The sequence below is a fragment of the Zingiber officinale genome, unplaced genomic scaffold (genome assembly GCF_018446385.1).
Source record: "Zingiber officinale cultivar Zhangliang unplaced genomic scaffold, Zo_v1.1 ctg131, whole genome shotgun sequence".
In the NCBI taxonomy this organism is placed as follows: Eukaryota; Viridiplantae; Streptophyta; class Magnoliopsida; order Zingiberales; family Zingiberaceae; genus Zingiber; species Zingiber officinale.
The window spans coordinates 557,335-582,793 of NW_024589827.1; the positions used below are offsets into that span (position 1 = coordinate 557,335).

A 25,459-nucleotide genomic window follows, 5' to 3' on the forward strand; every position below is an offset into this window, starting at 1 on the left:
GAACGGGGGAGATGAAATAACTGAATCTGGTCCAAGACCAGTGACGGTCGCTCTACCTCGAACGGGGGAGATGAAATATCTGATACGCTCGACCCCGAGCGGGGGAGATAAAATATCTGATAAGCTCGATCCCAAACGGGGGAGAAAGAATATCCGATAGGCTGGTATGTGAAGACAGGAGTTTAACGTCGCCGCTAGACGGTCTTCAAGCCGGGGTTTTTATAGTCGCCGGTTCGACACTAGAGTTTAACGTCGCCGCTCGACAGTCTTCAAGCCGGGGTTTTTATAGTCACCGGTTCGACTCTAGAGTTTAACGTCGCCGCTCTACGGTCTTCAAACCGAGGTTTTTATAGTCGCCGGTTCGACTCTAGAGTTTAACGTCGCTGCTCGACGGTCTTCAAGCCGGGGTTTTTATAGTCGTCGGTTCGACTCTAGAGTTTAACGTCGCCGCTCGACGGTATTCAAACCGGGGTTTTTTTAGTCGCCGGTTCGACTCTAGAGTTTAACGTCGCCGCTCGATGGTCTTCAAGCCGGGGTTTTTATAGTGACCGGTTCGACTCTAGAATTTAACGTCACCGCTCAACGGTCTTCAACAATGAGCTTGCAAATCAGATAATATACGTCCGACCGATCGGCACGGGGTCTTCGACATCGAGCCGGTGGCTCGGATAATATACGCCCGGCCGATCAGCACGGGGACTTCGACATCGAGCCGATGCCTCGGATAATATACGCCCGGCCGACCGGCATGGGGACCGGCATGGGGAGATTGTTGGTCCCCGTATGTGTTTTGATGTGATCAACGAAGTTGGTTAGGTCCTGCTTTGTGTTTGATCCCTGTGTCTGAGTGTGCAGGAGCTTAGAGCGCAGGAAGTCGAGCGGAAGACATAGATAGCGAGAAGGACGGCACGGGAAGGGAGCCGATGGGCTCGGTGCGTCCGAAGGACGAGAGAGTTGCGGAAGAGTACTCTGGTGGACGAGAAGAACGTGCACGGCGTTCGAGGGACGAGAAGATAGACGGAAGCCTGCTCGAGGAGAAGGCCGAAAAATTGGATTCGGGTGATCCCTATTTCGGTTGGCCGCAATCACCCAAACAAACGGAGCCTTGGAAGTCAAACCAAAGAAGAATAGAGTTGAGAAGACTGCTCGAGGCGCCTTCAACCAATGTTGGAGGCGCCTCAAGCCTAGTCTGAGGCGCCTCAAGAGGCGCCTCAGACCTGCTTTGAGGCGCCTTCAGCCTGGTCAAATGTGACCGTTCGCAGCGGATAGAGTTCTATCCGATACATCGAGTTGGAGGCGCCTTGGACCCTCGGGATAGATTTTTTAGGAGCTATATAAAGGCCCCTGGAGCTAAGAAAGAAACAACAACTCAAGCAATCAACTGTGTAGTCTTTCCTAACAATAATTCTAAGCTTCCAAAGTGTAAAAGGCTTCTCCGCATTCAGAGAAGGAGACGTTTTCGAGTGTACTTTTCATCGCCCTGGATTAATAACCCTCTTGGTTGTAACCAGGTTAACTTCTGATTTCCTTTTCAGTTCTGTTTCTTTACTTCTGATATTTGATTATTGCTATTGCACTTTGTGAGTTGAAAATTCCGAGGAGGGTATAGTTTTTATTTTTCAAAATCAATTCATCCCCCCTCTTGCTGGCCTCCGTTACACCTACACCTGTGCCCCTGAAGATTGTGGATTGCTAGTCATTCTCTTCTGTGATTCCTTATTTGAATGGCAATTATCCTTGAACAAAAACTGAATATCAAAATAAAAACATCAAAATCTACCCTGTTTGAAAAAATGACACAAGAAGACCAAAAGGTTCCTACCAAATCTACTAAGTTGTTACACCCATTAAGTTCCAACAACCTGCTGATTTTACAAGTTAACACAAGGTATGCAATGAAAGTAATGTGAATTAAAAAATCCATGATTATCACCCCAAAAAAGGACTAACTCGGAAATATAACCTAAGGCCCAAATCAAGTTGACCATGTACAACAAGCATCCACTTTTTCAAAAATCATAGAGTAAATATGGATAGGCAGCTAACTAAGCTCAACTTCATAAGTATGGAATCAACCAACATAATGATGAAAAGAAACACTCAAAAAATGAATTATTTCTCACTTATTTCAACTCAGATGCTAGGGGTTTTGTTGAGTGAGCATGAAGACAGAAAATAAATGTCTATTACCACATTTTGGTATTGTATCACTATATATGGATAATTCAGAGCTAACTCCTTAAAAACCTGGTAACATGCCTTTATCTCTTTGCATGTCCTTACAAAGGATTAGCCGATTACTGGTATGCTTGGTTTAATTCAATTTCTGGCCTCTCGGTACATAAGAAGAATTCATTCTTCTAACCAAATGATTGGCCTTTTCTATAATAGATAACTACGAAACTGCAGAAGCTAAGCACATCACTTTGATATTGATACTAGTGTTAAATAATTGTTCCCAGTTTAGCAGTACTTCCCTACATGAAATTGTTTCACAAAGAATAAAAGAGCTTTATCACTAAGCATTTTGAAGCACTGTCAATGTGATGGGTACATCTAGAACAAAAAATTGTGAATACAAGTTTTCCCATGGGTCAACAATTATAATAATAAAAGGGAGAAAAATTCTCCTTTGATCTCATTGTACAATTAACTGGACATTAATCGCAATATGCTACAAGTGTGTAACATACATGATCTTTCAATAGAACAAGTCGTTGTCATCCAATCATTGTACTGAACACGAAGGTATGCGCTAATAGGACTAAGATTAGGTAATGAAGAAAAGAAACTTTATTACCTTTTCTTCTTCCCTCCGCTCTTTTTCTTTCATTTTTTCTTGCAAATGAGCAATATAACCCTCAAAAATCTCTTTTGCAAAATTGTCATCACAAATTGACCTTATGACAAAAAGAAATCAAATATTTATGCTAGTAGGGGAAAAAATATATACATGAACAATGAGATTGCCACTACCTATAATTCTGGCTCTCTTCAATTAGCGATATGCACTCCTCCCACTTGGAAGATGCAGTAATTTCCTACAGTGAAAAAAGTTAAATGGGACTACTTGACACAAAAGATAAAATCCACCAAAAGGTTAGTGAAATATCTACCTCGATTGAATATAACAGATCAGAGAAATAATCTGCAAGACGTTGGCGCTTTTTAGCCTCTTTTTCCTCTTTCTCCCTAAGCCTTTCGAGTAATTCATCATAAATGAGCTACATATATCGAAAAGCTTCACATGGTATGTAAATACTAGCTTACAAAATGAACCATATTATAATTACTATTATTGTGCAAAAAAATCTTCATTGGTAACTTTACATGGAACCATGTTAAGTACAAATTGTTACAAAGCATCATGGTGAATGTGTGAAACTAAGATGCCTAAGAAACCTTTGGCTAAAAATTGGTTTGTGAATACCAGATACATTTAAGGAAAGGTATCATTGGGAGAGTTACAAGTAAAACTGAAGTAATTTTTCTAATAAATTCTGAATTTTTCCCACTCATTGTCTCATGAATTCTTCAAATTTTGCAAACATTTTTTGGAAATACCACATGGAACCATGTAAATATGAATTGTTATAAAGTCATCATAGCCAAGTGTGAAACTAAAATGCCAAACAAACCTATGGTTAAAATTTGGTTTGCAAATCACAGGTACATTTAAGGAAAAAGGACCATTAGGAAAATTACAAGTAAAAAATTTAAAAGTATTTTGAAAGAAGAAATTGAGGTTTTTTTCCACTCATTGCCTCATGAATTCTTGCAATTTTGCAAACAGTTGGACTTCCATTAGTTTGTATGTATTTCAGTATGAGAAAAATTTCTTCATGCCATCAGATATAAGCAACCCATACAAGATTTCTCTGGAAGAAAAGATTTCAAGGCTGTAAAAAGGCTCCTTACATATAGGAAACAAGAGTTCTGAAACATGCTGTCCACATGATATCAGTACTAAAAATTGATATGAAATACCCAACCAAAGACAAACTAAATGAAAGCAGACGCTTGCAATCTCAGTTAGGTTAGAAAAGACCTTAGCTCTTGAACTACCAGAAGCATAGCAAACTAGATTTTGAAAGGAAAAGAAAAACCATGTGTTTGCACTATAAAGCATTGCTTCCCCACTGGAGGAGAGGTATTGCATATAGAAAAGAGCAGAGAGGATGCATGATTCGAAAAGAAAGAGTTCCTGAAAGTAAGAGTAATGCTAGTCTACAGAAGTTCCAGCTATCATGTTTTCTTAGGTCCGTATTTGTAGAACATCATCTCAATGTTAAATTTTTTTTAAAAGAGAAAATATTAAAATAAATAGATAAAAAAATGAAATATGGAAACTACTTTCAAGCTTATCTCAGACACTCCTTTCTGGATATCAATATCTGCAATACTATTTTTGAAGTCCTCGAATGTCCATGACAAAGTCAAAGTAATCTGGATGAAGTTAATAATATCATTAGGGACCTGTACAAGCTGAAAACAAATATAAATAGAATACAAACGGATTACTTTTCCAATCTTCATTGCATCTTTAATTTGAATTTTCTCTTCATGATACTGCAAAAAGAACATAGTAAAACATGAATAAAAATATCACAACACTACATATGAAAGACAGTACCAACACTCAGAGAAAGAAATCCCTTGTGTTTCATCATGGTGCACCAATTATTTTTGCTACCACCAATAAATCATTCATAGTACACCCCTTGCTATAATTACATGCTCTTATTGCAATAACAAACAATTGACAGCCCAAATTCCTCAAATTTATAGGTAGATTCCCAATAAATCCGTGTCCCACTAAGGTATCAAGTAATGCATTATCATAATGTCACAGTCATAATCATGAAGCAAATAGGGCAGCAGAAAGTCATTTCAGGGATAAGACAAGCAATTGACTAGTTATTTCAGGAGAAAGCATGAACACATGGAATGAGATACAAGAAATGAATTGGTATAATTTCAAGTAGAAATCACTACTTGTGGCCGTGAAACAAATTTCCAACCTTCTTTTGAAGCTCCACTAAATAATTTTCAAATAGATCCTCACGCTCTCTTGGACGCTCAACAGCACTGAAACGTTCATCGTCCTCAAATATGGATATAGCCTTTCTGCATAAATTGACAACCATTTAAGTATAAATTGCTGACAAAACATCAAAAGCAAACATAAGTCCTACAAAGCAATAAAATAAGACTCCCATGGAATCCATCTGGTTTAAAAGGTAAAATATTTTAAAATTGTTAATAACATGAAAATATCAAATACAACCCACCATCGAGTCTGTGATGTCAGTTCCTTGCATTCCTACAAAAAAAAAACAATGTAAATTGAATGATTAAGAGCAAAGGGAGCCACATTTACAATATTTACTTCTAACATTCTTGTAAAATCTTCCCGTGCTTTCTTCTGTTTGATCCGCTTCTCCTCAGTCTCTTGTTTTTTTCCTTTGACCCAAATACTGTACAAGAAGACAACTCTGATAAGCAGCCAAATGACATTTTGGAATACAAACTCAGTCAAATACAGAATGGCAGACTAAAATATCGCACCATAACATGATAAACCATTTCCAATATCAAAATTCACGAATAAAACTTTATACAAAAGTTTACCTCATTAAATGCTTGTTTTCTTTCTCCAAGAGTTTTCAAAGCACTATATCTTTTGTCGTTGATGATAATCCTCATTGCCTACAAATTGGAACAATAAAACCACATGTCAACAAATGTACTATAAAAGTATAAAGGCATCTCCTGACTCTTTACATAAAATTTGAAACAAAGAAATGAAAAAAAAAAAAAAAAGAAAGAAAGAAAAAATATTACCTGCTCCCATGTCCAATCAGACTCAACGTTGACAGATTCCAGTAAAGCCAAAAAAAGGGATATATCAGTTACAAACCCTCATTTACTATCAAAACAAATGAAACATAACAAAAGGAAATAATGTACAAAATTAATGAAAGGACAAAGAATACCATGTACTAATATGAGACATAACACACCACTGACATTTTAGTGGAACATTGACATACATTGATGAAAGTAATTTAACTCTGAATTACTTTAATTTAAGTAGCAATAGCAATCATAAATAGAAATAGTAACTTCATGAAAAGAAAACATAAAATAAGCATAATTATTCAATTGACACCTTTTTCCGTCAATAGCAGTGTGCTCTTGTCAGTCAGAAGAGCTCTGTTCTGTAGAATTTGATTGTACAGTTTGTGCCTTTTTTCATCAGATATAGAAGGTTAAGCCAGGAGACTACAAAATTTTCATCTAAGAAGAATTAACAAATGCAAAAAAAAATTTTAAAAAAAATCTTACTGGAACAGTCACAGAGGTAGCCAAAGGTTGCTGTTGATGGCAAGGTGCAACAAGAGGTACACTCTGAGTTCCAGGTGTTGCCCAGGTTTGTGTCCTCGAAGGGGTCACCTGTGTTGCTGGTTGATACTGAACTGGAGCATTTATGGTATTTGGTGCCTGAACATAAGATGTTGCAAACTGCAATCCAATACTGTAACATCAAACAGTCGATCAATATGAAGGTATGCTAGCTTTTCTTTGTAGCTTTGGAGCCTTACCGTGTATGATGAAGAAAGAGGCACTGTTGCACTTGGAAGATTAGGCACATTGTTTGGCACTTGAGCATTTTGTTGAGGTGGTAGCGGCCCAGATGAGATAGGTCTACTTGCTTGAACATATGACATTGGAATTGCTTGGGATGATGGTGGCACTTGACCTGGTTGGCCTGGTATTGGAGGCAATTGCTGTGTTGATTGAGAAAAATGAGGCATTTGAGTTTGGCCAACAGGCATGGCAATATTTGGCGCTGGCATTCTTTGGGGGGATAGGCCTGAATTGCTGAGAGGCAGCTGGGACAAATTGTGGGGCTGGAACCATTGTCCTGTACTACAATATTCACATGACAACTTGATCACAGTTAAAATAAAAAAATAAAGGGAAAAAAATGTAAAAAAAAATGAAGCAGACTTACCTGTACAGGCATGGAGGCACCAAAATTTAGTGGTGGACCAGCAGAACCCACTACTGGAGGTCTTAGGGGCTATAAAATGGCATGTGACCTAATTATCATGATGTAATATTGAGAAAAATGAAACAAAATAAAATACTAGAGAGACATCAAGGCACACAATAGGCACACAATACCTGTGCCCTGAAGATTGTGGATTGCTAGTCATTCTCTTCTGTGATTCCTGATTTGAGTGGCAATTATCCTTGAACAAAAGCTGAATATCAAAATAAAAACATCAAAATATACTGTGTTTGAAAGAATGACACAAGAAGACAAAAAGGATCTTACCAAATCTACTAACCTGTTACACCCATTAAGTTCCAAGAACCCGCTGATTTTACAAGTTAACACAAGATATTGCAATGAAAGGAATGTGAATTAAAAAATCCATGATTATCACCCCAAAAAAGGACTAACTCAGAAATATAACCTAAGGCCAAATCAAGTTGACCATGTACAACAAGCATCCACTTTCCAAAAATCATGAAGTAAATATGGACAGGCAGCTAACTAAGCTCAACTTCAGAAGTATGGAATCAACTAACATAATGATGAAAAGAAATACTCAAAAAATGAATTATCTCCCACTTACTTCAACTCAGATGCTAGGGATTTTGTTGAGTGAGCATGAAGACAGAAAATAAATGTTTATTACCACATTTTGGTATTGTATCACTATATATGGATAATTCAGAGCCAACTCCTTAAAAAGCTGGTAACATGCCTTTATCTCTTTGCATGTGCTTACAAAGGATTAGCCCATTACTGGTATGTTTGGTCTAATTCAATTTTCGACCAAAGCTCTCCGGCCCGGTTCGAATTGCAATTTTCGATGACACCGGATCAAGAAAAAGGAGAAGTCTCCACATCCGGGTCAAGAGAAGAAGAGTATGAAGAAGCTTCCACCTCCACAAGTCGAGTCGAATCTATTGGAGGAGCATCATTATTAGATCAAGAGGAAGCATCTACCTCTGGATCAAAAGGAGGATTAAGTGTTATCCCTACACATGAAGGTATAACTAGTTTAATTAATAATAAAAATCATATTATATGTTTTGAGTGTAGGGAGCATGGGCATTACAAGAGCAAATGCCCTAAATTGGTCAAGAAAAAGAGCCAAGTGACACCAAAGGGTAAGGAGAAGCCCAAAGAGACCGCTCTCTCAACAAAGAAGAGCAAGGAGCACATTGTGTGCTTTTTGTGCAACCAAAAGAGACATTATAGAAGTCAATGTCCCAAGGGGAAGAAAGTGGTCAAGGCTCAAGAAGGAAGCACAAATCAAGGGGGAGCCTCCAAGATAAAACGAAAGGTATCATTTATTTAGCCTACCACTTTAAATAATGGTAAAAAGCATGCTAGTTCTAATTTATATCATTTTAATGCTATTTACCATAAACATAGGAAGCATGATAGCATTAAGGGAAATCATATGGCTCTTCATGCTAAAACTGCCACACCTAGGGTTAGGAAGGTAGATAAGAATTTAGGCAATAACTCTAATGACCATAGTTATAAGCCTAGAAATAGAAACACTCATGGACTTAATGATAAATCAAAAACTAAGGATTTATGGAAAGAAAATCAAGTCTTGAGGTCAAGACTTGATAAAATGGAAAAGACCCTAAAAAGGATGGAAAACATCCTAAAAGGGCAAAATGAGAAAAGCCTAGGTTTAGGACAACAAAGGTCATCCAAGGGCCATAGAAGTTTGGGATACAAACCTAAAATAAAAAGGAATGTGCCTTCTTACCATATGGTTCCATATAATTATGAAACCAACCCTAGGTCAAATGGTCAAGTCAAAAGGACTAGGGAGGTTATCCCTAAGAGTATTTTTGCAACAAATGTGACTAAAACTTCTGATAAGTCTAAGAAAGTCACAAAGAATGCCACAAGGGAAGCAATCCCTAGGGTTGACCTAGAAAATGTGACCAAGGCCCTTAAAAAGCCTAGCAAGGTCATTAGGAAGGTATCTAGAGAAGTTATCCCTAGTGAATACCTAGAGCATCCAAGGAGCACCAATAGGTTTTGGGTTCCTAGGAGCATTTTCTCTACCCCTTAGATGGGTTAGAGAGTGTCAACTCAAATTGAAAGGGTAGTTAACCTAATCATGATGAAGTTGACACTTGGAGGGCATTTTCAAGGTTATTATTAACTTTTGAAAATGAAAAGGACAAATGGTTACTCTTGTAAGAGTAAAATGTGCCAAACCTTGAGAAATTGTGTTTCTAAATTAAATTGGCACAATTGGGATAATAATAAGAACTACCAAGTTGATATTTTGGTAGTTTCTTAAGGGATTAAAGGCAATTTATGCCTTAACTCAATTGGTTACTCTTGGAAGAGTAGTTTGTGTCAAAATCGGTCGATCGATTGGGTGAGTCCCCGCGACAAGCTTTCTTCCAATCGATTAGTGGATCGATTGGGGATAAGCGTCGTGCAAATAGAGAGCCTCCCAATCGATCGACCGATCAATTTGGAGCCTCCAATCGATCAGTGGATCGATTAGGAGGTGTGGCTTTCACGCGATAAGCCCTGGATCGATCAGTCGATCGATCCAGGCAATTCCTAAGAGTACAGAGGCGCTCTGAATCGATCAGCCGATCGATCCAAAGCCTCCCCAATCGATTGGGAGCAATCCAATCGATTGGGATCCGACCATTGGCGTCGTATTTAGCTAGTGGCGTGCGATTTCTTCGATAGCTCTCGACCAAAACTCACGACCTTCTTCTCCAGCGAGCACAGATCTTCACAGCGACTTCACAATTCTCACGCCATATCTTGAAGGTTCTTGGAGGTTTTCTAAGTCAAGAGGCCAGGAAGAAGCTAGGGTTAGGATTTATTGTGCATATCTCGTAAGCTTTTGCTTATTCTGTATTTCCCTTTCCTTCTTCTTGTACTGAGAGTGTTGTAGGGCTTTTCCGCCTTTGGTAGTTACCAAAAAGGAGTGTTTTTCATAGTGGAGGGTGTGTGAGTGCGTGGATCCTTTGATTAGTCACCTCTTGTGAGGTGGATACCAAGTAAATCCTATTGTTAGCGTTGTGTATTGTGTTTCTTTGTATTTCCGCTGCATATCTTTGAAGAAACAAGCAACGTCAAGCAAGAGGAGCCGCGCCGAGATATTCACCCCCCCCCCCCTTTAGCTCCATTTTCGGTCCCAACAAAAAGGAGAACTCGGAAATATAACCTAAGGCCAAATCAAGTTGACCATGTACAATAAGCATCCACTTTCCAAAAATCATGAAGTAAATATGGACAGACAGCTAACTAAGCTCAACTTCAGAAGTATGGAATCAACCAACATAATGATAAAAAGAAACACTCAAAAAATGAATTATCTCCCACTTACTTCAACTCAGATGCTAGGGATTTTGTTGAGTGAGCATGAAGACAGAAAATAAATGTTTATTACCACATTTTGGTATTGTATCACTATATATGGATAATTCAGAGCCAACTCCTTAAAAACCTGGTAGCATGCCCTTATCTCTTTGCATGTCCTTACAAAGGATTAGCCCATTATTGGTATGTTTGGTCTAATTCAATTTCTGACCTCTCGGTACATAAGAAGAATTCATTCTTCTAACCAAATGATTGGCCTTTTCTATAATAGATAACTACGAAACTGCAGAAGCTAAGCACGTCACTTTGATATTGATACTAGTGTTAAATAATTGTTCCCAGTTTAGCAGTACTTCCCTACATGAAATTGTTTTGCAAAGAATAAAAGAGCTTTATCACTAAGCATTTTGAAGCACTGTCAGTGTGATGGGTACATCTAGAACAATAAATTGCGAATATAAGTTTTCTCATGGGTCAACAATTATAATAATAAAAGGGAGAAAAATTCTCCTTTGATCTCATTGTACAATTAACTGGACATTAATCACAATATGCTACAAGTGCGTAACATACATGATCTTTCAACAGAACAAGTCGTTGTCATCCAATCCATGTACTGAAGACGAAGGTACGTGCTAATAGGACTAAGATTAGGTGATGAAGCAAATACACAATATTAAGGCCTAAACTGAAAAGAACTAATTCTCCGTAAAAACCACAAACATCAATATTTAGTTTTCGATGTGTCAAATTATTCGATAACCTCACAATTATCTATCCTAAAATGATCAAGATAACAGGAGATCAAAATTGCCATAATTGGTCTAGACATGCCCATGCCACTGAAAAACGAAAATGTCCTCAAGAATCTATTCTTGCCGTCAAATTTTCAACCGTTTTAATTTGGTATGAGAAATGGAAATACAAGAGCTTGAGAGGACAGGTGGACGAGGGAAAACGCTTTCCATCAGGGAGCCTCCGCGGCCATCGCTACCATGCTATACTACTGTGTCAGAACGACATAGGGTTTTCAAGGATCACGAGCAAGCAATTCGAAGAAAAAAAAACACATGTTTTTGCCCAAAGAAATCGTGAGGTAGAGGATGGATTCGTCTCGTAGCTCTTCTCGTCGCTCTTCTTCGCAGGGATGCACGAGAATGGGGCGAGAGGGGAAGAAGGAAGAGGGCAGGGTTTTGGGCTGCCGAGATTAGCAAACCCGCCCAGATGCGAATCACTAGGTTTAGGTTTGGGTGTTGGGTTTTATACGTAGCGGGAGCTTTGACTGCCGACGTCAAGATAGATGACGAAGCCCGCCCCAATCCTGGTCGGGACTCTCGGCCCGGTTCGAATCGGTCCATTTTTACCAAAATTAAATAAATTTAAAGCTACAAACATTAATAATTAAGGCATTTTAAGATTCTGTTATCCAAATTTTATTATCAGAGTATTTTATTTTACTCTCCCCTAGATAAAATAAAATGTAATTTTTCTGGACCACGCAATTATAATTTTTTTAATGATACTGTGTCTCAATCAAACATATGGTATGAAATATACAAATCTAATTTGATCAACTTGAACCATTTTTCTTTTATTTATTAAAGTTTAACCACAAACTTCAAGGACGATAAATCTTTACAAAAACCATCACAAGTCTACTATTCGAAATTGACGGTTAAATTATAAAAAAAAAGTACAAAACATGTGGCTGGAATCGTTTTACGCGCACTTGGCCCAGCCCTCCTCCGCGTCCTGGTAGGGGGAGCACGAATCGCAGAGGCGCCGCACGCGATCAAGGACGTGGTTGGCGGGGCAGAGGGCGTCGCAGCTCGCGCAGGCAACCCGGCGGAGGCGGCGAGCGACCAAGAAGTTGGCGCCGTGGACCGACGCGTCGCAGGTCCAGCAGAGAAAGGCCGCCGCCGCCTCGCAGAACACCACCGCCTCGCCGCAGCAGAGCTCGCACGTCTGCTTCATCTCCAAAAATCCTCAAAAGCGGCGATATGTACCAGCCAGAAGAGAGATTCGCAAAGAAAGCTCGCATTCGATCGACCGAGCTCGAAGATTATATATGGAATGGAAAAGGGGGGGACTTTTGGATTTTATGGCGGTCGCGTAGAGCCATCTCTGTCCACATGCCTAGTCTACATCGAATTGTTTCAATTTCTTCCTGTTTAATTTATGGTCGCCCTTTTTCTCCCACATTTCCAATATTTTTTTATCATTTATTTAGATTAAGTAAATCATCGTCTCATTCTTTTTCGGGATAAATAATAAATTATAGTTTTTTAAGAAAATAAAATATAATCATTTAGAAAATTTATAATTTTAAATTATTCATAATATATATTAAAAAAATAAAAGAATAATATAAGTTTAATCTAAATTAAAAAGAGCGATAATACTATTAGTTAAGCTTGATAAAAAAACTTAAGCTCGAACTTGGTAAGATTCCTAATAAATAAGTTTGAATAAGTTTAATAAATAAATAAATAAATAAGTTTCAACATTATTAAATTTTCACTGTAAAGCAAATAGTTGGTTTGAGAGATAAAAGGATCGGATAGTTAAGCGAAAATGATTTAGAAGTACTTAAGTTATAGACATTTGGGAATTGGGATGCATGTAAATGTTAATTTATGCTCTAAAAATTTAGTGTTATTCAACAAACAAAAGATTTGTTGCAGAGAGAGAACAATAGATATAGTTAAGAATGATTCTTTGGGAGATATAGGTTTTTTTTTGGGAAACAATATAATTAATGTGTCCTTAAAAAAGGTATTGCTATTTTCTGAAAAAAAAATAATTAGGGAGTAAAACTAATATTTTGTTGGATACGATTTTGCAAATCAAAATCTTGGTGTCATCGATCGTTGAAAGTTAAGTTTGACTTCAAAATCGAAATCTACGTTTCGCGTAAATAAATCTGGATTATTAATTTGCTCAAAACCGCTTACGGGTGAATGAGAAATTAATTATTCAAAGATGTGCTCAAATTAATATTAAGGAAAAAAAATGGGTTTTAGTCCCACATCATTCACCGGTGAGAGCCACCATTTCCTTATATGTGTTGTTGTATTAATGTTGTTAATACAAAAGCACAGGTGCTCTCTACCCCTCGCACCTGCGAACCCGCCACCTGCGTAATGGGCGCTTTGTTGGCGCACTTTACATGTGGCATGGTTGGGTGACGCCATGGGGCGGTGACGAGGCAGTGCCTATGTGGCACGTGACTGTGTAAAGAGCAATGACTGGATTGGGCGAACAGATGGTAACCGTCGGATCAAAAATGAGGATAGATCGCAAGTAGATGCGATCTGGAGCGTCAAATTCTAATCTGGCCTAGAAGAGGAAGGCTTGATTTGAAGCGTCGGAGTAAATATTATAAAAAGGTTGCTACGGTAATCAAGAAATTCCTTCCATCATGAAAAGATCTAGAGGAACGAAGCGGGCAGTCGACGAGATATCCAACCTGACGGAACCAAAAGCCAAGAAGCCGAAACAACTGAAACAGAAGGCTCAAGGCAAGAAGTTCAAGGGCACGTGCTATAACTGTGGAAAGTCAGGACACATGTCCAAGGACTGCTGACGCCCGAAGAACACAACTAAGAGTCAGAAGAATGTTACGAACCAGGTCGCAACTTCTGCTGACATAGATCTCAGCACCATGGATCTCACTGTGATCGTGTTTGAAGCCAACATGGTGGACAACCCGAAGCAGTGGTCGATCGATACTGGAGCGACCCGCCACGTCTATTCTGACAAGGCAATGTTCTCCAAGTACACCATGATAAGTGGAAGAAAGCTATATATGGGCAATTCCATGATGTCTCCGATTGTTGGACTCGGAAAAGTAGTTCTAAAAATGATGTCTGGGAAGGAGCTAACTCTCATTGATGTGCTCCATATTCCTAACATCAGGAAGAACTTAGTTTCTGGACCGGCACTTGTTAAAGTCGAATTCAAACTAGTGTTCCAGTCCAACAAATTTATACTTACGAAGAACAGTGTCTTCGTAGGAAAGGGGTATTTGGAACAAAGTTTGTTCAAGATGGTTGTAATGACCGTACACTGTGATTTTGATGGTAATAAAATAAAAACTTCCATCTATGTTATTAAGTGTTTCAATTTATGGCATGATCGGCTTGGGCATGTCAATAATAATACTCTGAAACATCTCGTCAAACTAAATTTATTACCAAACATTGATGTTGATGAAACACAAAAATGTGAAGTGTGCGTGGAAGTGAAAATAACGAGACTATCTTTTCATTCAGTGGAAAGGTCGACGACTCCTCTAGAATTAGTACATAGTGATCTATGTGACTTAAAATTCATGCAAACTAGAGGAGGTAAAAAGTACTTCATTACTTTTATCGATGATTGCACGAGGTTCTGTTGATTGCCGGTCGGACGGCGCTCCGGCGAACCTGCAAAGAAGTCGGGCCGGGAAGGGGTTCCCGGCAATGACCCTCCGACGCTCAAGTCAGGCAAGCGGACAGCAAAGAAGTGGCTCCGAATATCCGAGAATGCGTACCTCCGGCGAAGTGTGAGGACCCTTATATAGGGCTACGGGAGCTTGGTGCATACAAACCGAGGTGCACACGTGTCCTATACCATACCGCAGCATGGGCTTGTCAGAAGAGCATGTCTGACGCCATACTGCTACAGTCTGAGCGTCTCTTTGATGGGACAGCAGAATCCTTTGTCGTACGATACAGAGTATGGCCTAGTCATCGAACATGTCTATTATCAGCAACAGGAGTTACTAAGATGACGTCCCTACTGTCACATACCTTTTGACTTCCTCTTCCCGGATCAACCATCAAGCCGCTCAGCCAGAACATTCGCCTTTGATCTGGCGTAGGTGTTCGCCCATCCGGGAAGGTTCAGGGTCGTCGCATGCTCGGCTCTCATAGCCTGACATCCTGGCCGAGCGGGCAAACTACTCGGCATGCTTCCGTTCGGCTCGGCATGCTTTCGTTCGGCCCGGCATGCTTCCGTTCGGCCCCGGCATCCTTCCGTTCGGCCCGGCATGCTTCCGTTCGGCTCAGCATCCTTCCATTCGGCCCGCCATCCTTCCGTTCGGCCCGGCATGCTTCCGTTCGGCTCGGCATGCTTCCGTTCGGCCCGGCATCCTTCCGTTCGGCTCGGCATGCTTCCGTTCGGCCCGACATGCTTCCGTTCGGCCCGGCATCCTTCCGTTCGGCTCGGCATGCTTCCGTTCGGCTCAGCATGCTTCCGCTCGGCCCGGCATCCTTCCGTTCGGCTCGACATGCTTCCGTTCGGCCCGACATCCTTCCGTTCGGCTCGGCATGCTTCCGTTCGACCCGGCATGCTTCCGTTCGGCTCAGCATGCTTATGTTCGGCGCGAACTTGGGGTTGAACTTCACGTGCCTTTGACCCTCCGCCCATGAGGGTCCCCCGTCCTTACCACCGGATCGCATGCCTCCCCTTCAAGTCTAGTCGAAGGAGGCGCATAGTCCGACTGACTGGACGCCCGTAGTGCCTAGCGGCGCATCCAAGAAATCATCCTCCGCTTCTCCTCGTTAATCACTGCTCATCCCACCTCTCTTGCGTTTTGCAAGGGATTTCTACAAGTGTTTTGAATATCTGGTCCGCTCGGGTCTTCATCTGGCCGGAGGGTTTATAGTCGCCGGCGTGACCCGATTTTTAACGTCGGAGTTCGACGGTCTTCCGCTCGGGAGTTTATAGATGCCGGCTCGTCTCTCGATATTTAACGTCGGAGCTCGACGGTCTTCCGCTCGGGAGTTTATAGACGCCGGCTCATCTCTCGATATTTAACGTCGGAGCTCGACGGTCTTCCGCTCGGAAGTTTATAGACGCCGGCTCGTCTCTCGATATTTAACGTCGGAGCTCGACGGTCTTCCGCTCGGATGATTTATAGACACCGGCTCGTCTCTCGATATTTAACGTCGGCGCTCGACGGTCTTCCGCTCGGCAGTTTATAGACGCTGGCTCGTCTCTCGATATTTAAAGTCGGAGCTCGACGGTCTTCCGCTCGGAAGTTTATAGACGCCGGCTTGTCTCTCGATTTTTAACATCGGAGCTCGACGGTCTTCCGCTCGGAAGTTTATAGACGCCGGCTCGTCTCTCGATTTTTAACGTCGGAGCTCGACGGTCTTCCGCTCGGAAGTTTATAGACGTCGGCTCGTCTCTCGATTTTTAACGTCGGAGCTCGACGGTCTTCCGCTCGGCTGTTTATAGACGCCGGCTCGTCTCTCGATAACATCAGAGCTCGACGGTCTTCCGCTCGGATGATTTATAGACGTCGGCTCGTCTCTCGATATTTAACGTCGGCGCTCGACCATCTTCCGCTCGGCAGTTTATAGACGCCGGCTCGTCTCTCGATATTTAACGTCGGAGCTCGACGGCCTTAAAGGCTAACTTTGACACAGCCGCCCGGCGGACACATTAACCATCCTTTAAAATCTTTTTTACTTCCTGCATTACAAGGACGTGGGCAACTATACATAAAATGAATTACATCGGCGTACCTCTCACCCAGCTCGGTGAAAAGGGATCGGGGCAAGTGGTGCTTCCCCTTGAATGCCGACCGACTCTTCATCTCGGCCCCATGTTGAGATATTCTCCGGTCGGAACTCTGCTGCCGCTCGGCCTGCGGATGCTGACGTCGCCTGTTGCTTTAGGCGCTCGGCTTGCGTCTTTTGTTTCTGTTGCTCCACGAGCTTGGCTGCTCTTACCTCGATTAGAGCGTCGAGCTCCTCCTGGGAGAGCATCATGGTGTGCGGTCGTCCAGCTTCGCCCATCTCTTCCGCTCGGATGCAGGTGCGTTCCCACAGACGGCGCCAAATTGATCCTGTCCGAATCGCTGAGTCAACGGACGCTGGGCACGTGGTGCTCTCCTTGTCGTTGACGTAGATCTTCGGCCGGTCGGACGACGCTCCGGCGAACCTGCAAAGAAGTCGGGCCGGGAAGGGGTTCCCGGCGACGACCCTCCGACGCTCAAGTCAGGCAAGCCGACAGCAAAGAAGTGGCTCCGAATATCCAAGAATGCGTACCTCCGGCGAAGTGTGAGGACCCTTATATAGGGCTACGGGAGCTTGGTGCATACAAACCGAGGTGCACACGTGTCCTTTACCATACCGCAGCATGGGCTTGTCAGAAGAGCATGTCTGACGCCATACTGCTACAGTCTGAGCATCTCTTTGATGGGACAACAGAATCCTTTGTCGTACGATACGGAGTATGGCCTAGTCATCGAACATGCCTATTGTCAGCAACAGGAGTTACTAAGATGACGTCCCTACTGTCCCATACCTTTTGACTTCCTCTTCCCGGATCAACCATCAAGCCGCTCAGCCAGAACATTCGCCTTTGATCTAGCGTAGGTGTTCGCCCATCCGGGAAGGTTCAGGGTCGTCGCATGCTCGGCTCTCATAGCCTGACATCCTGGCCGAGCGGGCAAAATGCTCGGCATGCTTCCGTTCGGCTCGGCATGCTTCCGTTCGGCCCGGCATGCTTCCGTTCGGCCCCGGCATCCTTCCGTTCGGCCCGGCATGCTTCCGTTCGGCTCAGCATGCTTCCGTTCGGCCTGCCATCCTTCCGTTCGGCCCTGCATGCTTCCGTTCGGCTCAGCATGCTTCCGTTCGGCCCGGCATGCTTCCGTTCGGCCCGGCATCCTTCCGTTCGGCTCGGCATGCTTCCGTTCGGCCCGGCATCCTTCCGTTCGGCTCGGCATGCTTCCGCTCGGCCCGACATCCTTCCGTTCGGCTCGGCATGCTTCCGTTCGGCTCGGCATGCTTCCGTTCAGCCCGGTATACTTCCGTTCGACTCAGCATGCTTATGTTCGGCGTGAACTTAGGGTTGAACTTCACGTGCCTTTGACCCTCCGCCCTTGAGGGTCTCCCGTCCTTACCACCGGATCAGCGATATTTGTCGGATATGTCCAAAACAATAGTGCATATCGTTTCATAGTTTATAAGTCAGACATTCCTGATATTCATGTGGGTACAACCATAGAATCTCAGAATGCAATATTTTTTGAAGACGTGTTCCCAAATAAGAAGGAAAACGTTCAAAGTGATAACAATGGAAGTTCTAACGAAAATGACGTTTCTGAAGTTAGTTGTCATAAAAGGACTATTGACAATCAAAGTGAAGAGCCACGTTAGAGCAAATGAGCTAGAGTTGAGAAATCGTTCGGGCTAGACATCATGACTTTTATGTCGAAAATGGACCCAAGAACATTAAGTGAAGCTCTCTCTGGTCCCGACGCCCCACTATGGAAGGAAGTTGTTAATAATGAAATCAAATCCATCGTGAATAACCATACTTGGGAATTAGTAGACCTTTCTTTTGGTACTAAACCATTAGGTCGTAAATGGATACTGATCCTGTCCGAATCGCTGCGTCAACGGACGCTGGGCACGTGGTGCTCTCCTTGTTGTTGATGTAGATCTTCGGCCGGTCGAACGGCGCTCCGGCGAACCTGCAAATAAGTCGGGCCGGGAAGGGGTTCCCGGCGACGACCCTCCGACGCTCAAATCAGGCAAGCGGACAGCAAAGAAGTGGCTCCGAATATCCGAGAATGCGTACCTCCGGCGAAGTGTGAGGACCCTTATATAGGGCTACGGGAGCTTGGTGCATACAAACCGAGGTGCACACGTGTCCTATACCATACCGAGCATGGGCTTGTCAGAAGAGCATGTCTGACGCCATACTGCTATACTCTGAGCGTCTCTTTGATGGGATAGCAGAATCCTTTGTCGTACGATACGGAGTATGGCCTAGTCATCGAACATGCCTATTGTCAGCAACAGGAGTTACTAAGATGACGCCCCTACTGTCCCATACCTTTTGACTTCCTCTTCCCGGATCAACCATCAAGCCGCTCAGCCAGAACATTCGCCTTTGATCTGGCGTAGGTGTTCGCCCATCCGGGAAGGTTCAGGGTCGTCGCATGCTCGGCTCTCATAGCCTGACATCCTGGCCGAGCGGGAAAACTGCTCGGCATGCTTCCGTTCGGCTCGGCATGCTTCCGTTCGGCCCAGCATGCTTTCGTTCGGCCCCGGCATCCTTCCGTTTGGCCCGGCATGCTTCCGTTCGGCTCAGCATGCTTCCGTTCGGCCTGCCATCCTTCCGTTCGGCCTGCCATCCTTCCGTTCGGCCCGGCATGCTTCCGTTCAGCTCGGCATGCTTCCGTTCGGCCCGACATACTTCCGTTCGGCTCGGCATGCTTCCGTTCGGCTCGGCATGCTTCCGTTCGGCCCGGCATCCTTCCGTTCGGCCCGGCATCCTTCCGTTCAGCCCGGCATCCTTCTGTTCGGCTCGGCATGCTTCCGTTCGGCTAAGCATGCTTCCGCTCGGCCCGACATGCTTCTGTTCGGCTCGGCATGCTTCCGTTCGGCCCGACATCCTTCCGTTCGGCTCGGCATGCTTTCGTTCGGCCCGGCATGCTTCCGTTCGGCTCAGCAAGCTTATGTTCGGTGCGAACTTGGGGTTGAACTTCACGTGCCTTTGACCCTCCGCCCATGAGGGTCCCCCGTCCTTACCACCGGATCATATGCCTCCCCTTCAAGTCTAGTCGAAGGAGGCGCATAGTCCGACTGACTGGATGCCCGTAGTGCCTAGCGGCGCATCCAAAAATCATCCTCCGCTTCTCCTCGTTAATCACCGCTCATCCCACCTCTCTTGCGTTTTGCAAGGGATTTCTACAAGTGTTTTGAATATCTGGTCCGCTCGGGTCTTCTTCTGGCCGGAGGGTTTATAGTCGCCGGTGCGACCCGATTTTTAACGTCGGAGCTCGACGGTCTTCCGCTCGGGAGTTTATAGACGCTGGCTCGTCTCTCGATATTTAACGTCGGAGCTCGACGGTCTTTCGCTCGGGAGTTTATAGACGCCGGCTTGTCTCTCGATATTTAACATCGGAGCTCGACGGTCTTCAGCTCGGAAGTTTATAGACGCCGACTTGTCTCTCGATATTTAACGTCGGAGCTCGACGGTCTTCCACTCGGATGATTTATAGACGCCGGCTCGTCTCTCGATATTTAACGTCGGCGCTCGACTGTCTTCCGCTCGGCAGTTTATAGACGCCGGCTCGTCTCTCGATATTTAACGTCGGAGCTCGACGGTCTTCCGCTCGGAAGTTTATAGACGCCGACTTGTCTCTCGATTTTTAACGTCGGAGCTCGACGATCTTCCGCTCGGAAGTTTATAGACGCCGGCTCGTCTCTCGATTTTTAACGTCGGAGCTCGACGGTCTTCCGCTCGGAAGTTTATAGACGCCGGCTCGTCTCTCGATTTTTAACGTCGGAGCTCGACGGTCTTCCGCTCGGAAGTTTATAGACGCCGGCTCGTCTTTCGATTTTTAACGTCGGAGCTCGACGGTCTTCCGCTCGGCTGTTTATAAACGCCGGCTCGTCTCTCGATATTTAACGTCGGAGCTCGACGGTCTTTCGCTCGGATGATTTATAGAAGCCGGCTCATCTCTCGATATTTAACGTCGGCGCTCGACGATCTTCCGCTCGGCAGTTTATAGACGCCGGCTCGTCTCTCGATATTTAACGTCGGAGCTCGACGGCCTTAAAGGCTAACTTTGACACAGCCGCCCGGCGGACACATTAACCATCCTTTAAAATCTTTTTTACTTCCTACATTACAAGGACGTGGGCAACTATACATAAAATGAATTACATCGGCGTACCTCTCACCCAGCTCGGTGAAAAGGGATCGGGGCAAGTGGTGCTTCCCCTTGAATGCCGACCGGCTCTTCATCTCGGCCCCATGTTGAGATATTCTCCGGTCGGAACTCTGCTGCCGCTCGGCCTGCGGATGCTGACGTCGCCTGTTGCTTTAGGTGCTCGGCTTGCGTCTTTTGTTTCTGTTGCTCCACGAGCTTGGCTGCTCTTACCTCGATTAGAGCGTCGAGCTCCTCCTGGGAGAGCATCATGGTGTGCGGTCGTCCAGCTTCGCCCATCTCTTCCGCTCGGATGCAGGTGCGTTCCCACAGACGGCGCCAAATTGATCCTGTCCGAATCGCTGAGTCAACGGACGCTGGGCACGTGGTTCTCTCCTTGTCGTTGACGTAGATCTTCGGCCGGTCGGACGGCGCTCCGGCGAACCTGCAAAGAAGTCGGGCCGGGAAGGGGTTCCTGGCGACGACCCTCCGACGCTCAAGTCAGGCAAGCGGACAGCAAAGAAGTGGCTCCGAATATCCGAGAATGCGTACCTCCGGCGAAGTGTGAGGACCCTTATATAGGGCTACGGGAGCTTGGTGCATACAAACCGAGGTGCACACGTGTCCTATACCATACCGCAGCGTGGGCTTGTCAGAAGAGCATGTTTGACGCCATACTGCTACAGTCTGAGCGTCTCTTTGATGGGACAGCAGAATCCTTTGTTGTACGATACGGAGTATGGCCTAGTCATCGAACATGCCTATTGTCAGCAACAGGAGTTACTAAGATGACGTCCCTACTGTCCCATACCTTTTGACTTCCTCTTCCCGGATCAACCATCAAGCCGCTCAGCCAGAACATTCGCCTTTGATCTGGCGTAGGTGTTCGCCCATCCGGGAAGGTTCAGGGTCGTCGCATGCTCGGCTCTCATAGCCTGACATCCTGGCCGAGCGGGCAAACTGCTCGGCATGCTTCCGTTCGGCTCGGCATGCTTCCGTTCGGCCCGACATGCTTCCGTTCGGCCTCGGCATCCTTCTGTTCGGCCCGGCATGCTTCCGTTCGGCTCAGCATGCTTCCGTTCGGCCTGCCATCCTTCCGTTCGGCCCGGCATGCTTCCGTTCAGCTCAGCATGCTTCCGTTCGGCTCGGCATCCTTCCGTTCGACCCGGCATGCTTTCGTTCGGCCCGGCATCCTTCCGTTCGGCTCGGCATGCTTCCGTTCGGCTCAGCATGCTTCCGCTCGGCCCGACATCCTTCCGTTCGGCTCGGCATGCTTCCGTTCGGCTCGGCATGCTTCCGTTCGGCCCGGCATCCTTCCGTTCGGCTCGGCATGCTTCCGTTCGGCTCGGCATGCTTCCGTTCGGCCCGGCATGCTTCCGTTCGGCTCAGCATGCTCATGTTCGGCGCGAACATGGGGTTGAGCTTCACGTTCCTTTGACCCTCCGCCCATGAGGGTCCCCCGTCCTTACCACCGGATCAGATACTAAAACGTAAGTATAAAGCTGATGGATTAATTTATAAGTATAAGGCTAGACTTGTAGCCAAAGGGTACAAGTAAAAGAAAGACCTTGATTACTTCAATACACCTACTCACCGATAATAAGGATTACGTCCATATGAGTGTTGATAGTCATTGCAGCATTATATTACCTTGAAATACACCAAATGGATGTTAAAACTGCGTTCTTAAATGGTGAGTTGGAAGAAAAATTTACATGGAGCAACCCAAGGGGTTCGTAGCTCCTGGAAATGAGGGAAAGGTGTGTCGACTTGTTAAGTCATTGTACGGACTTAAACAAGCACGCCAAAACAATGACACGAAAAATTTGAAAAAAAATGTTGTCAAACGAATTCAGAATAAATGAATGTGACAAATGCATTTATGTCAAAAGCACACCTGAAAGTTATGTAATCGTCTGTCTATACATAGACGACATGCTCATAATGGGAAATAATCATGATGTAATCGTGAGTACTAAGAAAGTGTTGACCAATAATTTCGATATGAAAGATATGGGTCTAGCAGATGTCATATTGGGAATTAAATTTCTCAGGACATCCGATGGGATAGTTTTAACACAATCCCATTATGTAGAGTCAGTATTGAAAAAATTCAATGCATACGATCTCTTTACTGTAAAAACTCCTATAGATCTAAGTCAACACTTAGCAAAAAATCAAGGTGAGCCCATATCGCAATTAGAATATTTTCGAATAAATGGTAGTTTGATGTATCTCACAAACTACACACGTCCAGATATTGCCTGTGTGGTCAACAAACTGAGTCATTTTATAAACAATCCAAACGACACCCATTGGAAAGCACTAATGCGAGTTCTTACATATTGAAAATATACTATGAACTACGGATTACATTACGAAAAGTATCCTGCGATCTTGGAGGGATATTGTGATGCTAATTGGATATCAGATACAAAAGACTCCAAATCCACTAGTGGATATGTATTCACGATCGGTGGATGAGCAGTATCTTGGAAATCTACTAAGCAGATGTGCATAGTGTTGGTTAGTCCTAGGAAGGTCGTACCGGTTCCACCGTACAAAAATTTTATACAAGTGTCAAACCTTTTCCTAAATAACCTATTGTGTTCTTTAGAAGTTAAATTAGGAATCGCAGACGAAACTTAACATCATTGATTCCAAATTTAACTTATCTGTTCTTGATGGTTTATGATCCGGATATGTGAAGAGGTCAAAGGTAATTAAGAGGAAAAAGAATGGCATTTTTGTAAGGGGGATGTTTAGGTTTCTTTGGGGAATTAAGGCAAGGACGTGAGGGAGAAAAAGGGGGAGGAGGGCTCGTGTTTTTGGGGATGCCGCCGCCAGGGAGAAACGGGGAGACCGCCGCCAACACAAAGAAAAGGGGGGGGGCTTTTCTTCCTCTCCGTCTGATGCTACTCGCTGACGCCGGCACCGGCTATCGTCGCCTCTCACCTCCTCCTCGCGGCGCCGACCTCCAGCTCCTTGGACCATCCCTCTCCTTCCTCGCCGACAAACCTCCACGAACAGACCGCAGCCCTCGCGACGGCCAGCAGCCGAACCTCGTGCTCTCTTCGTCCTCGTCTCTCTTTTCCACACCGACAGCGCATCGGAGCACAGCTGTCGCCTCATGTAGTCATCGTTGCTGCCTCTAGTAGCCGGAGCCGCCGCCTGCGACCACCACAGTGGCCAGCAGTCGCCTCTTCTAGCGCCAGCCGCCGTCTGCAGCGGCTGCCGCCGCCTCTTTCCGCGTTTACCACTGTATAGCGACTGTTGTCTCCTGTCCCAGCCTCTACCGCCTCTTCCGGTAGTCCTACAGCCGACTCCGGCGTCCCGACAGTCGGCTCCGATGGTTGTACATTTGTTGTCTCCACTGCTTTTGTCGTAGATCCGGCCCTCAGCGGTGTTTCTGTCCATCCGTTGTGTTTTCCGGCCATCGAGCCGTGATTCTTTGCTATTTGTATTACTGCTATGATGATACGTCCATCCGGCAGAGCCGCGACGACTCGATCTGTATCCGACCAGCTCACCCATCCATCCGAGGGCGCCCCCCCCGGGCCAGGGTACGTTCTCGTACCTTCATTGCACTCATACTAATTACTTATTTTACTGCTCTATTTTATGTGATCGCTTGTATGTCTGTGGGATTCGCCTCGAGCACCGAGGTACCAGAGGCCGGGGCGACCCGGTCGCTGGATACAGGTACAGTTGACCGGAGGAGGACTTCAGACGACCTGGTCAACGCAGCGGACAGATCATCGACCGGGTCATGGGGATGCGGTCAACCTTCCAGACACGTCATACCGGCAGGTTCGTTTTCTCAGCTTCCAGACAGGAACAAAATGGCGCCGTCTGTGGGAACGCGCCTGATCTGGAACGTGAAGATGGACGACGCCGAAGAGTTCTGCTATCCTCATGACCTAGGTCAGTCTTTCCGTTATCTGTTCTCGGTTAGTCATGTGATTTGTAGTTCTTCGAGCCAAGGCCCCCGAGCCGTTCGGCCGGGAGGTTTATATCCGAGCCACAGGCTCGAACCCGAAGACCCCCGAGCCGTTCGGCCGGGAGGTTTATATCCGAGCCACAGGCTCGAACCCGAAGGCCCCCGAGCCGTTCGGCCGGGAGGTTTATAGCCGAGCCACGGGCTCGAACCCGAAGGCCCCCGAGCCGTTCGGCCGGGAGGTTTATAGCCGAGCCACGGGCTCGAACCCTAAGGCCCCCGAGCCGTTCGGCCGGGAGGTTTATAGCCGAGCCACGGGCTCGAACCCGAAGGCCCCCGAGCCGTTCGGCCGGGAGGTTTATAGCCGAGCCACGGGCTCGAACCCGAAGACCCCGAGCCGTTTGGCCGGGCTGCGTATGGGATACGAGTTGTTGGTTGCTACTCGGAAAACCTAGAGGTTCCACTG

General features: G+C 45.0%; 1 pseudogene; it reads right to left on the reverse strand.

The window, feature by feature from the left end:
* Window positions 1–1,411: 1,411 nt before the first annotated feature.
* LOC122036030 lies at window positions 1,412–24,590 on the reverse strand (annotated as a pseudogene).
* Window positions 24,591–25,459: the final 869 nt, after the last annotated feature.